Raw genomic sequence first — 15,701 nt, 5'->3', positions numbered from 1 at the left:
AAAGGATCACATTGCCTATTTTTACGTGTTGTGACCATCACCTATCACCATCCTGCACACAGGAATGGCAGTCGCCGAGTTGACTGCAGCCCGTTTCGCGGTGGCCGCTGTACGCGTGACGCGGCGCTGGCCTATTTTCCGATAAGCGATAGTGGCGTTTCGTGCTCGGATGTTGTCGACTGGCCGGTGGTTTTTGTGCCGCCTCTCAGCTGGTCGATACGAACTGCTCCCGACTGTGCGATGGCGTATGTAATAATGCTAGCCCTGGATCCTTTGTACCAATACTGCACGGCCACAAAATGATGATTGCTGTACTTTCGATCCATAGTCACAAATTCCAGTCAAAAGCAATTACCATCGCACACTATTGCAACTTCTATAATTGATGTGTCATTTGTCTGTGGCGAAATAGGATAAGTGATGGAAAATGTAAACGCAGTTTCATCGCTATAATTACCTGAGTGTGTGTGCGATAAGTTTGCGAGTTGCGGCGCAGGCAGGCATGTCCTGGGCTTCCATTGTGCATTTAATTGTCGCAATCATATTTTTAATTAAAATTTCCTGTGAATGTGACACGCAGTTGAACAAATAACCTAAAATTATGTTTTGGTTGTTATGAAGGCGTATTTGGATATAAAATCTCTCTCTCTCTCTCTCCCTCTCTCTCTCTCTCTCTCTCTCTCTCTCTCTCTCTCTCTCTCTCTCTCTCTCTCTCTCTCTCTCTCTCTCTCTCTCTCTCTCTCTCTCTCTCTCTCGTCACGCTGGTCATATTGATCCCACGTCACTCGTTGGTTCCTTATCGGCTCGCCCCTTCTGGCTATTTATCCGTCTAATTTGTTGCAAATCATATCTGCTTTACATGACATGACATTTAGCATGATGACATCCAGGCCTTGAATCCCGTCCGCTTGGCTTACATCAAAATATATGCCGATGTCAATATGCAAAGCAAAAGGCACGGACGACAATGCGTTCAAACATAGCCAGTAAAGCTATATAGCAGAGAACATCATTCGCTATTTGATTACTTGGGCAGCATTCAGGGGATCAATAACACCTCCTGGGAAAATGAAAAGACTTGAGGCAATGCTTATATTGTTTATTAAACTTACGTTTCCGGCTTTATAGTGCAGGGCACGGTTCTAGATCTTTCTTTTGATAATTGTGACTCCTGATTGACTGCTAGCGGTGAAAAAGCGAAACAGCATCCACCACGCTACCGTAACCTTCTATTTGTCGGAATCATTAGTGAAATTATTGGTCGCGTGCTATGAAGACGAGCCCCAGTGCCCTATACCCCGTAAGTAAGGCACCATCTGGTGTCGGACTGCGATGGATCATATGTCAAAGTGGCGCCTGAGGGCATGGCCCAGCGCTAGAAACCCGACCTCCGGCAGCGCAGCAAACAGAGTCGGGTAAGAGGAGAAACTGACAAATCCCTCAGCGAGGCTCACTGTTGAGGAACAAATGGGACGGGGGGGGGGGGCTCGTAACTGACTGATATCCTCATTGTACATTATCTTGCATCAGAGAATAAAAAAGAAACTTTGTCGTGCATATGAAACGATTATAATTGCAAGCAGCCATTTCCCAGGCATCTGTGTGATCCAAAAACCGGCGCCACCAATCCCCTGAGTCCATGACTTACCTGATACCACTTACACACGAAGCCAAGAAAATATGACCGCATTTCTTCTTGTCGGTCTTGACTCTGGAACAAAAAAAAATATATATCGTCAGTAATTTCGCATGAAATTCGACATCCTTGGAATGTGGCAATACGAAGAGCGCGAGAGACACCGACTCCTTTTCCGACGCTAGATTGACAATACCTACGCACATTTTTGTTTGCTGGAGCTTTTTAATATGAATTGCTATTTCCTTTCGACTCTGGCTCGCCGATTGTCGTTTATCATTGGGTATAAGAATAAGTGCGAGGTCCTCAAGATAAGAACCAATAGCTCCATCCCTGTTGGGCAGAGACTACTTATGCAACTGGCAAACGAATGCCCACATCCCCGTCGGAGACTGACTCTAACTACCAAAGTCTGACATCAGCCGGAGGCTAGCACAAGTTTGGCAGCACCTAACTTTCCCGTGACGATACTTGGACTCTCCGACAGTCTGGAACGCAATAACGAAGGACTTCTACCGGTTTGTAACGCCAGTCCCAGAGATATACGGAGAAGGTACCTATGATTTGGCAACGTCTCATTCTCCAAAGATAAGCATTCGACTATATTCTTAGATAGGCTTTCTCAGGGGAGCTTTGTTATCACATATGATAATATTTTTTTGGGTATGTACCTAATATCTAAATGAAATCTTATGACCTTTTCATCCAGCTCCTATATCAGTATTTGAGGACGCAAAGCATCACAATATTTGTCCGTTTTCTGCAAGTAACGAGCCACCTACGTTAGCCTCGCCTCACATAAGTGTGTGTGTGTTTTTTTTTTTGGCTACTTGCACTACTTGGTTGCTTTGCACGCGTCCGTTCGCTTGCGTCGGACACGCGTCGTTCGCATCCCGCCACATCTCGCCGTACTCGCATACGTGTCGTACCGTGTCACAGCGCACCTAGTGAGCGCCTAGGCCGCATGCCACCCATTCAATCACTTAGACTAAATAATGTATATAAAAATAATAACATCTCACCCCATTGACGGTGACTGTGGGCACGAAGCTGAGTCGAGGCCGGAGCGCCTCTGTTCGCTCTCCATACCGCTCCATCACCTGACTGACGGCCCCGCCGTCTGCGCATGCGCTGACAGCCGACCACGAGAGACCGCTGGAGCTGGCGCACTGTAGCATGGGGGAGCACACCTTGTAAACTCAGTTCGTCACGAACCCCAATCGTCAATACTGCAAGGCTTCTGATCGGCCTAGAAATGCCTTGCTAGCACTTCTAGGCAATTACAACCACCACTGAACCCCAATGGAACGCAACCAAACTAAAAATCATTTTCCAATAATAGCTGGCAACACATCACAAGAACAACTATTGTCTTCTAAGAGAGTAATTAAGGCTAGTTTCTGGGCCCGGAAGCTGGCCAATGCTGGAGCCGCCATCTTGATTCTGACCTAATGCTTCATCAGGGCCCGCCTTATCACCCAATCAAGAGTCTGTGAGGCGAGCGCGGGGACAGATGTTCAGATCTGAGCATCGATCAGTGGCCCGGCCGCCAGAGCGGTGGCGTCAGGGCCCTCTGGCCGCTTCATCAACACGTAATTGGGGCTCCGGGAGGTACGGATGGAGTTACATCGACGGAAGTTTACGTTAACTAGATATCAGCAGAGTTCTGAAAACCTGATAAATAATTCATACAATGCCGTACTGAATGCCATTTAATCTTTTCGGGGGATTCAGCACTATTTTGGTACCTACGTTGACTAAAATTCAAAGGAGTTTCGCACAGACATATTTGTGTAATAAAAGTAGTTTTTGTCAAAGATCTCCTTCAATAACATTCCGATCGCAAGATTTTGCCATGCTCACCTGCGCCGCGTGCTGTTTGAACAGCGCCGGCCTCATCTCCTTCAGCAGACAGACGACAAACCTGACGCCCTGTGGCGGCCGCTCGGCCAGCCGCAGGCCGCAGGCGTGTACCAGGTTGGCGCGACACTCGTCGGCACCGTGGTGGCAGGAAAAGGTCGGAGCGCCGCCCGTCGCCTCCGTCGGTGGCTGAGTCTGAAACGACAGGGCAGTAGAGCTGAAATATGAGGCCGGGGCGGGACGTGAGGAAGGACTGAGCTGAGTGTGGCTGAGAGCTGTGACGGGCTGAGACTGAGTGTGGAGGGGGCTGGGTCGGGGAGAGCGAGGCCTGAGTCATCTCGGACGGGAAGGTAAGTTGATACAGGGTGATGGTGTAACGCAAGAAAGGCGCAACATAAACTGTCCATAAGATATGCATGGAATTTAGGTATGGAACATTGCTTTCTCACCCACGAAAGAGAACGTCGCTGGGTTGGTATGCCCAAGTGGTGTACTAATCTGGACTCTGGAGTCATTGTCGGCAGTAATTCCAGCAAATGAAGCTTATAAGAGAAGAATCAGTTATTAGAGGAGAAACGCCAGTCTATCAGACCGCTATACCTATTTTCACTCTAGTAGAGGCCACCAATGAAGCAGTCAGAGAAGCAGGATCAAAACTGATCCGGGATATATCGGCGGTCAGATTTCTGCGGTCACGAAGGGTATATTGTCTCGCGTGTATTGCCACCAGCACCGTATACTCAGAGATAGTTTAAAAAGTTCATTTGTGGCCGAGCCACCCCCACGAACACTGCGGTCACGTTATGATATTTAAAATGCATATCATTTAAAGGTAGTGTGCCAGCTTTCTTGGACCGTATGGAGTTAATGGCCCAGATAAGGAGAACCGGATTTTTAGAACTTATCCATACCTTCAAAACTCATGGAAACGTCTTAAATTCTTCAAATTTTGAGTACCCCAGTGCGAAATTCGCCCCGACGGGTTGTCGGTCGTACCCCAACCACATTTCACACCACTATGAACAATAAATGCACACACTGAAATCGCTATTACCGATATGCTCATCCAATCAAGTTTCGATAAACCCGTTCATCATCATCTCCTGCGGTTTCGAACACGCCTGTTAGGTGGCTTCTGATGCTCGTCGAGGTCGGAATTTCCAAATACGCGTGGTGCGTCGGGCCGCGCGCTCTGACTTCGGCCAAGAAAAATGCGTCAGCTGATCATTGTCATTTCTGCCACTTGCGTGTGGTGAAATGGGGTCATAACTTATAAGACGGCTTTTTCATATCAATTATTTTACATAAAATCATATTTCAAACCATAAATAATGTTCGACAGCCAAATAAAAGAAACAATACCAATACGGGCTTACAGTTTAAGGCTCGACATTGTGTTGTCTACGATTAGACAGCTGATAACTCATTCCCGTACGTCGTATGGTCGTAACACTATAATGACCTTTGCTTATTGTCACAAGTGCGCCGCATTCGCGATTGTTGCCCGACGCCTGTTTGCAGGTGAGCCCACTACAGTTGTTATACATATCTAAAAACCGAAAAACTTTTAGGCGAAAAAGGCACTATTCCAGGCCCATTTTGATTTTTTTTTGCGATATTAGGTAAAAACAGAAGCTTCTTATCCTAGGAAAAATAAAATGGGAAATCTTTCAAAGGTGGCACACTACCTTTAAGAGCCCTATTCAATTTAGCGCCCAAAATACCCATTTATAAAAAAAACAATTAGCTTGCACTTAAACCTGCACTGAATAGGTCCAATTTTAGTTGACTAATGGAGACAAAAGTGAGTATAATGCCTAGCCCAAAAAGAAGACGGTCTAGAAAGAATGTGGATGACAGCTGATGTCCAACTGCTGAGCACCAATGGCCTCGGCGCTAAGCTAGCTGTGAATACCTATTCACGGCTCCTGCCAAAATGGCCGACCAAGGCGGAGAGCTTTGAAGAGCTTTCAGGAAGCGCGACCGATAGCGAAGATGTGAAGGAACGAAAGAGGTCCGTGGGGAGAAATATATCCCTTGCGGACATATGAGCGTGTAGATTTAGAAATTAGCTCTAAGACTACTTGGCTCACTTCTTAGGGTGGCTAGCTCAGTAGCAACACAAGATTTAGCAACGCCAGGCCGGAGCAGCTTACAAAGACCAAAGTGGATTTTCCAACCGTCAGGGACTCCTGCACTAACAAAGGCTTCCTCAGAAAAGCTTATTTTCTCATTTCGTGAAGACATCAGCGAAAATGAAATCCTTTCATAAAACTATTTCATCATATAGCGTCTCGCAAACCCTAATGAATGGCTTATCTTATTTCCGTTACTCGTTTTGTGATTCGCTTTGGCTAACTTCAGCCAGAGGGGGCTCTCTGAGTGATGCAAAGTTAGCCCATCGGTCTGACGCAGGAGCTAAAAGTTAGGATTCGACACCCGACGGGGCCAGGACGAGTTCAAATGCAGCACCTCGTAGTTAGGACGAGGCAGCTCCGCCCACATCCGCCCCTGCTTCGACCCTGAGAGGTTTCCCCGGCCAGCTACAAGATTGCGCCGACATTAAGGGCGCTCATTAGGCTCCTTCGAAGCCACCAATGGTCGTCGCGCCTCAGTCACAATCAGGTGCGTCCATGCTAGGCATTGCCAACAGTCACGTATATTACGTAATTATTAGTAAGACACCTTACAAAAGGTGTCTTGCTATTTCTGTTCGCAAGCACATCATAGCCTCAATGATCTATCGGCTGATAAAGGGACCAGGCTGTCGTGTCTGTAAAGCATTCATGTCACAGCGCTGGGTTTTTAAAAGAATGTGCAAAATATGCTTCATTTAGGCGCTTGTTGTGCAAATAAATATCTAAAAACTATTTAAAAACAAACAACCATTAAATATAAACCCGCTTTCTACATCCATTAGCCGTTGAACGTTTGCATTTCATACAGATTTGTTCAAAGCACGCACAATACACATGATGTGCTTATATGGCCTGTTTCGGAGTGCTGGGTGCAACCGTTGCATCACTCAATTCAAGATCCACGCCGAAGTTCCTACACTTGCATGCTGAGGCAACAGCCACGATCGATTTAGTGCATTTCTAGGATCCATCTAAGAATAGACCTCGTCGTATTTTCACTGAAGCCAATCAATAGCCTCACATTTGATATAACACATTCATTTAAAAGTTCTTGCTAACCACTTATTTCCACCTCCCTGGCTCCACTGAGGCTCTATTGAGCGGGACACCCAGCAGCGCCTGTTGCATGCCAGTCCAGTGGTGGCGTGACACGGCAGTGACGGTAGCAGCACGCTGACGGGCCAGTCACGGCGAGCACAAAGCGACGGTAATACGCCACCCGGAAGTCTGACTTCCGTTGCCCCCTACCTCGAGGAGGGAGGGGAGATGACCGCCAGAGGATGTCATGCGCAGCTCTGCCACTCGGCATTGCACATAAAGAGTTATGTATTTCTCAATTGTTCAAAATACAGTAACTTTTCATTGGGAATCATGTTGTCCGTTGCATATTTATTCATCCAAACTTTCCGTCAACAAAGTGTAGAAAACAACAGGGCAAAGACGGTCTTAGATATCGCATCTGGATATCCTGCACTGAGCACGCTTATGAAAACCGGATTTAACGAATCCTGATGGACCATTCAAAGTTCTTAAGTTATGTAAATGCACCTTTCCTTAAATGATGCTGCGACTCCCATCCGAGACACTATTTCGGAGAAGATGGCCGTCTCGCCCCGACTGCTGATTAAACTTCACGTCCCTCCTGACACCGGGAAAGCCCGCAGGAGCGGACTTAGGCCACAATAACATACGTTTTATTTCTGCTGGCTGCTTCTCAAACGTTCCTTTGAGCGCACTGGTGCGGTAAAGGTCAGACCACACAGCGTATAATCGGATTATAGTTTCCACTGCTGACAGCTTGAGCGCTTGATCTGTAGCATGACATTTGTGGTACTGCTAGACATTTGGCAACTGCTGTTCTAGGTGCTATTTATTTGAAATAATCAAAAGGCTTGTGCTGCATGCGCACTGTGCAAAAAAAAAAAACTTGCAGTAGGTGAAAGACAACACAGCCTTGAGACTATTTTTTATCCTCCGAATTGTTGAAACATAAACTGACTCCAGAATAAGCTCCATTGTATATTTGTCGCTATAATGAATCCTAGTCAAGTGAAATGTACATACTTACTACTTAGTAGGTAATAAGCACATTGTATGTGGAATGTATGCTATTGTGAATATATCTGCATGACGAAAAATAATTCTGCATTGGGTACGATTTCCAAGAAACAGCACAGTACGTCGTAAACTAGAAAAAAATCATCAACCACTTGTCAATTGCTTTCAAATATATGCCACAGAATGCAGAGTGACGTGTTGTTCATTCGTTTCTCGCAAGTTTCGGATTTTGTCCATGCTGCTCCGTATAGGCTTCAGACGTCCCGATTGGTTATACTCAGGCTGGCAAACAGCGTCATTGGGTCACCAGGGAGCTCATTAGATGTCGGCATCCCCAAGAGAATGAGACAAGACAGATGATAAGCCATCGTAAGAAGATATCTTTTAATGGCAACCGCCATCCGGTCTGCCCCACAAGTTTGGAATTATAATAGAAATAAGCGTGATCACTAGAATGTTCTACATAGCGATAAAATACCAATGCAATGGCAAACGTAATACGCCCCTCACACTTTTGGCTACATGAACTGAGTGCAATAGAAATGAAATAACAATTCAAAAGGTTAATTGCAATCGTTTATCGCAACCCAAATTTATCGCAGAAGCAGGGGTAAACAACCGGTGTTTCAGGCGTGCGCTGCGGAACAGTATAGCATTCAGGCGCTCGATGCCAGTGCCATCTATTGATTAGAATGTCAATAGGAGGCCAACGCGAGGCACATTCCCAAGTCATTGTCGTGCTAGTTTTAGGCCGAAGCCAATACAGTAGTGATGTCAATTACGGAAAATCGGAATACCGATACCAAACCAAATACCAACCAAAATCGTGGAGAAATACCGAAACCAAACCAACTTGGGAACATAAGGAAAATACCAACTTTTTACCGATTTCTTAGCCTCTTAAATATTAGCGAGGGTTCATGATACCAACAAAATACCAAACACATTATAATTGAAATACCAAATACCGAGTTGGTATCGGTTTGGTATTGGTATACCAAAAAGTTGGTATCCGATTGACATCTCTACAATACAGTAATGAACAGCCTTGTAGTCGATAGAATATACACTCACACATACTACTTTTAGGAATGAAAAAAGGAAATGTCTCAGTGTTCCTAGCCATGGTTGTAAACTGTAAAAGTAAATACGTACCTATCACGTTTAACAGACCGGAGCAGCAAACCCAAAACACTGAGCAGCAGACCTGCAGGACCAGACACTGAACAGTGCAAACCCATGGAAACAGGACACTGAGCAGCAGACCCTCTGCAGACACTGAACAGATGACACTCCCAGGACAGAAGGACAGGCGACAGACTGGCAACAAGCGACCCTTGCGCCTGATAAATGGCTTCGACCGGCCGGCGGCCACGTCCGGGCCGAGGCTCAGCGAAACACCCTAACCAGTAGGGTGTGTCACTAATCGCAATGCAAGGTGCTCCATCGATTTTATTGTGCTCCACTCATGTGGAAAGGGCGTGGCATTGTTAATTTCCCGCAACTTTTAACCCCCAGGCGGCGCCGAGCGAGAGAAGTTTGCCCTATCTCACAACATAGGCGATCTTAGCGCCCCTGGCGGCTGTTTGCGAAACTAACAGGCCGTTGACTGTATGGGCTTATCCCTGCTTTCTGTAAGCGCGTCTAGGGACAAATAATAGTATGGGTAGATTGCAGAGAGTGCAAGCTAATGACGAATACCTATAATGAATGCTATATATTGTCACAGGGGCCAAGGAACATTCTTCAAGTTGGGGTGCAAGCCCAAAATACCTGACATGACGCATATGAAATAGTAGCGTAGTCAGGGGGTCCCAGGAGGCACGTGCCATCTAGTCCCCCCCCCCTATCGCATTCAGAGGACCCCTCGGGTCGGAGGGGCTCTGTGGCACCAGTTTACCGCTCAGGGTCTATGCTGGCCATATTTCGATTCAGAAAGAATAGGGCTCGTAACAGCACCTCGTGAGTCCAAAGAAGCCTCACTAAATTGTCCATGAGGGTTACACGCCGGCTTCTGAAGGCTACTGGCGGCCTCTGAGGGCCCTTTACCGGCCTCTTATGGCCGCTAGCGTGCCTCTGAGAGTCCTTGCCGGCCCAAGAGGGGCCATATCTAGGGCCTTACGCCAACCTGTAATCAGTAATGGCCTCACACCAATGTCTCAGACGGCCCCATTACGACGACTGTGAGACTGAGGGCCCTCACTGGTGCTTCCGAGAGCCCACCCGGCCATAAAGACCCCTGCGGTACCAACTGACCTCTGAGGGTCCACGCTGACTATATTTCAGCTGAGAAAGACCTCACAGGTCTCGTAAGAGCACCTCATGAGCCCCTAAGTAGCCACACTAACATCTCCGTCAGGGTCTACGCCGGCTTCTGAGGATCCCGTAACGGAGACCGTGAGGGCACTCAGCAGGGCCTCTGAGGGTTCACAACCAGCACCTCTGAGAGACCCACACCAGTGGTTCTAAGGGCCCATAAGGACACCACTGAGGGTCCCCCAAGCCAGTGCCACACCATTTATGCAACCCTATATTGGTGGCTCTGAGGTACCCACACCTGCGCCTGTGAGGGTTCGGCAAAAGCATATCTGACGGCCACCTACCTGCAACTCTGAGGGTCCTACATCAGAGACTGAGGGCCGCACCGGCGTCTCAGAGTACCTTGTCGGTATCTAAGGACCCCACAGGGCTTCTGAAGATGCCGCCGGCCTCTGTGGGCCCCTTGCCGGTCTGAGGTCCCCCTCCCCGGTCGTTGAGGGCCCCCTGCCGACTTTTAAAGGGTTCGCACCAGCAGCTCTAAGGGCCACACACCCACATGTAACGGACCCACACCAGTGTCTCTGAGGGTCCACAACGGCGTCTGTATTCTGTGAGGACCCTCACCGGTGCTTATGAGGGATTCACACTAGCACCTCTGAGGGGCCACACGGGCGTATGTGAGGACCCCACACCAGTGCCTCTAAAGGCCCCTAATTGGAGGCTCTGAAGGCCCTGCATCGGTGATACTGAGGGTCCTACCAAAGGCACAACACAAGCCATTAGTCTCCTTCTGAGTCCCACACGCCGCCCTCCCACCATAGGCGGCGGAACGGGGAGGGCACCGGGGCACCGTGCCCCCTCTGATTTGGGCATTTTAACATTAGCCCTATGGGCGTTGCATGGAAAGAATGGGACCAAAAGTCGGCAGTGTCCCCCCCCCCTCCACTTAATTGAAGGTGTTCCGCCGCTACTGCCTCCCACCGGAGCGAGTAAACCTGTATCAATCAACGACTTTACCACCGTTGTACGTCATAATGTTCTCATCACGCCAAATCAAATACCATCCGGAACCAAAATGGTCCAGTATAAAATCTGACCTACCAAAGTTATGATCAAGTTCAGATAAAATCAAAGTGGGATGATAATAGCAGGTGTTCTTAAATCGATGCCGAGTCAGCAGAAACCATTCACTTCACATGCAAGAGAAATACCTTGTGCTGATGTTTATACAAAAACAGACATGTAGGTCCATAAAAGGGAGCAGAGATCCTTCATCGTTGCATCAATGTTGAGGGGGCGGCGCCCACTCGGCTCTCAAGTTGGAGGGGGGGGGGGGCAAGCGCCCCCACTGCCCCCCACCCCCCTGTTCCCCGGGGTCTATGCAGTGAACGACGCTACAAAAAAAAAACATGTGACACCTAATAGCAGGCACTATAAACATGCGCTCGTACGTATCCCGTCAGACCAGGACGGGGATCGGGGGTAGTACTATGCAATATACATTAACACAGAACTATTTCGTGCTTTAAGATGCATAACATCACATTTTCACCAACATTCTGAGTGCCAGACAAGCCAACAGCAAGGCGTCATTTCGGTAAAATGCATTTAATGATGATCGTAAGCTCACAAAGCATAGCGGGCGTGTTAGTTCAAAACATTGCCGCTAGGGGCGCTGAGGTCGCTAATGCTGAGAGATAGGCCAAAGTGTCGGCGGTCGGCGCCGCATGGGTGTTAATATTTGGGGGAAATAAAAAATGTCACACGGTTTCTACGTGTCTGGGGCACGATAAAATCATTGGAGCACCATGTTCTGCGAAAAAAGTGCCCAAAATGACACACCCTACTAACCAGGCCACCGCCAAATCAAAATGGAAGGGGGCGCTTCTCATAGCTGCAGGAACATGACATTGGGAAACATATGACTTACGGGGATATAAATCCGGAGCAAAGTACTGTATGAGGAGCATTTATTAAAAACTTTCTTTTTCAAATTTACAAAAACATTTTGAACAATGTATAAAATGGTATCATTTTACACATATAATAGGTAATTATGTACATCATCGTCTACATTTGGTGATGAAAAACGACATCTAGGTGGTTGACCAATTATAACACACAAATATAATACAAATACATCAAACATTTTTTATGACACAAATATGTGTGTATTAAAGTAAACGTACGTTATTGTAGTTTGTACTTGGGGGAGCATTTATAATGCATCTTAAAGGCTTATTGGCGTATTGGTGATGCACATGTGCATTGTGCATCTTTTTCCAGCCCAGAACAGCAGAGCAATATCCAGACACGCAAACAACGTTAACAAGAATATGCATGATTTAGAAAATCGAAACATGATTCCGACTGACAATCGCCAAATTACGAACACGTAATGGAAATGCATAAATCACATAGTTCACCTTCATTGATATGACCAAGAAAATCGTGCTCACAATTCACAAATGTCCAAGAGCATTGCCAACAAAACTCATGGTCAAATGCAACGTCGAATGTCAATGCAATATAGTTAATTCTTGATAACCGTCCTAAGAAATCACGTCGAAAGTACGAAATCTTCCTTTTGGCAAAGCTCTTTACCTATGCAATCAGTTCACTGATATACTGAAGAAATTCAGAAATACGTAAATCAGGCAGCTTTATCAACACTCATAAGCATCGCTTATTGTTAAGCGTGCGACGGCCAACCGTTATGAATATTTGAAGAATACAATTATCGCTTTCTACGCCTCGCGGACTCTAATCTGTGGCGGAAGTGGGCACCCAATTACTGGAACGCCTCTCCTGGGACCGGTACAGACTATGGGCCAATTTCACCGCTATAGCAAGCACCTGCTAAATATACATCTCAGCTTAGGGGAAAGGAACCATCCGGAGACAACTTCGTCCTCTCCATTTAGTTTTAATAGTACATTATTTAATATTTTGCCTGTCAAAGCAGCACATTCGTTCCCCTAAAAGACATCGTGGGCAGGCGACGTTCACTACAAATACTTTAATTCATTTTCCTTGCGAGACCATGCGCCTGCTCTGCTAAATTCCCACATATATATCCTGCGAGCTATATATGCAAGTGGTGTGATGATCTATGATTGGTGTTTCTCGGAGGAGCACACCATTGTAATTCATCATGGACAGCCTGCCGCCCTAACACAGATGACGATGCTATTGGGAGCGGTCTGCTCAAGGCTATAGATCTGCTGAACTGCTGGGCGGTGTGCAGACTTGCTGTGGATGTTTGGAAACGCTGAAACCACATGCTTGTCAAAACACTTCAAGTTCTGTCAAAACACTTCAGAGCTGGCAATACAAGTTATGAGGTAACCATGAAATAGCGATGTTTTATGCATTCAATCAAATGAGTAAATAACGAGGCAGGTGGTGACTGCATATTTACATACTACCATTTTAGGTCACGCAACGGCTGGGTTTTATTGACCATGTGACAAAATGCTATTCATTCACACATGCCCGCTGTGTTTCTGCTTATATTTGTATTCACAAAATTTTATACATATAAAGTGCTAAGCATTTAACACCTTTCGATCCCAAGCATAAATGGAATAACTTTTTTTCAGCAAACGCAAATAATGCAAAAATTCAAAGTAAGGGTTTCAAACGAATATCGCCATATGTAGTCGCACACATACCTTTGCCTTTCCGTAAGGCACGAGTTCGACCCGCAGCGTGTCGGGCATCCTTTGGTAGGCCGGCCACAGCTGGTCGGAGATAAAGGAGCGGCTGTCTGGACAGAAAGCCTCGTAGTACACGACCACGTCCACCACGGCTACCGCCTGTCGACAGATCGGGGGACGGGAGTCAGGTGACATGGTGACTTCAGAGAGCTCTCAGGCAGTTCTCTGTGAGAGATGGTTGTCGGTTTTTGAGCACGCGTCGCCTCAAAATGCCAGGTTACATTTTAGCATATTTACTAACCTTCCCTGGCGAGTGGCGTGGTAGCTTAGTAAGTGCAACTCGCCAGAAGTCGGGCTCTTGTGCGATGCGAGGAACTTTTGTGGCACCGGGGATGTAGAGGGTCGGGCTGCTCCATTGCTCATTATGAGGAGTATTGGAACAGTATGGAATATCGTCACGCTATTACCCAAGTCGATTAGGGAAGGTAGCTATCATTGCATTATTTACTGAACAAACAGATCAATGTTCCCTCATTACCTGAGCAACTTAGACCAAAGTATAGCCAAATAACACTTAACGCAATGGAAATATTTGATAACATACCATGAACTATGCAAACTTCTCTAATCGCCTGTTGGCATTCACATTATCCTAAGCAGCTATTACGGTGCGCTGTACTCCCATTAGCGTGGCGCATCAGCCGACCGTCCGGTGGTCCCCGTCGGTCGTCCGGTCCTCGCGTGTCGCCGGCCGCGGCACTGCGCTGCCCTGGCGTGGCCATGCCGATCAGCTGGCGCCATAATAACCATCAGGCCTGGCGAGCCAGCGGCTGGCGTGATGCCCTGTTCGATGGACCGCACAACAGGTGGTCGGCGTTCCTCAGCGAACGCAACACCTCAGGCTGCTCGGTCGGTGGAGGGAGCCCACCTCCCCTCCCCCTGTTCCGCCCCCTCTATCTCGCGCTCCAGACGACCCCCAACACCGCCCACGGTCGATTTCGCTCGGGTTTGCTGGCGTGTCGCGCCGCCGACCATGTAAAATGCAGCATCCTCCAACCGACGCAGTGGACGCCGGACGGCGGCGGTCAGGAGAAGGTCGAACTTGATTGGACCGATGATGAGGTCGAATCGAATTGGACTAGTGATAAGGTTGACCCGGATTGGACCGGTGTCAAGGTCGAACTTGGTTGGACCGATGCGATGCTGAGGTCGAATCAGCTTGGACCAGTGATAACGTCGAATCGGATTGGACCGGTGATGAGGTCATTTTGAGCCAGTTCTGAAGGTCAGATTGGAATGAACAAGCACCAAGGTCGAACTGAAAAGACTGGTGTTACTGATAAAATCGCATTGGATTGGACCGGTACAGTGCTGAGGTCGAATAAATTGAACCATCTCTAGGGTAGGATTGCACTGTACCCCTGCTGCGGGTTGCAACGTATTCGACCAGCGCTTTTCGAACTGGATTGGACCGGTGCTCAGACTGAATTGCGTCTCTGTCGGAGCGCGATGAGGCGGCCGCGGCGTCTGATGAGGTTCATCCGAGTTCCGACGCCTGGCGACCAACGGCCACTAGCAGCAGTGATGGCCGGTGATAGAAGAAAGCTGAGAGGCGAGACGCCCGGAGCAGAAATGTCTTTCTTGTGTAGTGCCACTTTTATGTTTGTAGTGGCAACGGCTTTTCCAATTCTTTTTTTAATCCATGAAGTGAAGCTCAGAGAAATTTGCCATCCGTGCCATAAGCTTATAAGCTTATAAGCTGATGGCGCAATATTCTGGTAGCTAAGCACTGCAGTGAATTCTGTAGAGAAAAGCGTTGTCACTGGTGCGCATCGGAGATGTCGGAGTGGATTTGAGATCTGAGTAAACGTCTCCTGGCGCGGCGTCATCCGACCCCTGACAACAAACACTACCGACTCCACAATTTTCCCCAACCTCCGCTCAACTCCCCGTCCTTGACCTTACTACCCGTCCCCATCACCCCCTCCTCGGTGATGCCCCGTCCCCATCACCTCGGTCACACCTTGTCCCCATCGCCCTTGTTCTCAGTCCCATCCCGTTTCCATCGCACGGTACTCGATGGCATCTTGT

The 15,701-nt window shown here is 47.7% G+C and overlaps 1 protein-coding gene across 1 annotated transcript in view; it reads right to left on the bottom strand.

Moving 5' to 3' along the window:
- Nucleotides 1–13,719, bottom strand: part of LOC122364360 (nucleoporin GLE1-like) — a 108,319-nt gene extending 94,600 nt beyond the window's left edge. The window contains exon 1 of the mRNA XM_043334662.1: nucleotides 13,626–13,719. The gene's annotated coding sequence lies outside the window, so the exon portion shown is untranslated. The remainder of the gene's footprint in view (nucleotides 1–13,625) is intronic.
- Nucleotides 13,720–15,701: the final 1,982 nt, after the last annotated feature.

The sequence above is a fragment of the Amphibalanus amphitrite genome, unplaced genomic scaffold (assembly GCF_019059575.1).
Source record: "Amphibalanus amphitrite isolate SeventyFive unplaced genomic scaffold, NRLGWU_Aamphi_draft 000671F_arrow, whole genome shotgun sequence".
Taxonomy (NCBI): Eukaryota; Metazoa; Arthropoda; class Thecostraca; order Balanomorpha; family Balanidae; genus Amphibalanus; species Amphibalanus amphitrite.
Note: the sequence above shows the minus strand (reverse complement) of the source record. Positions and strands in the feature narration are given on the sequence as shown.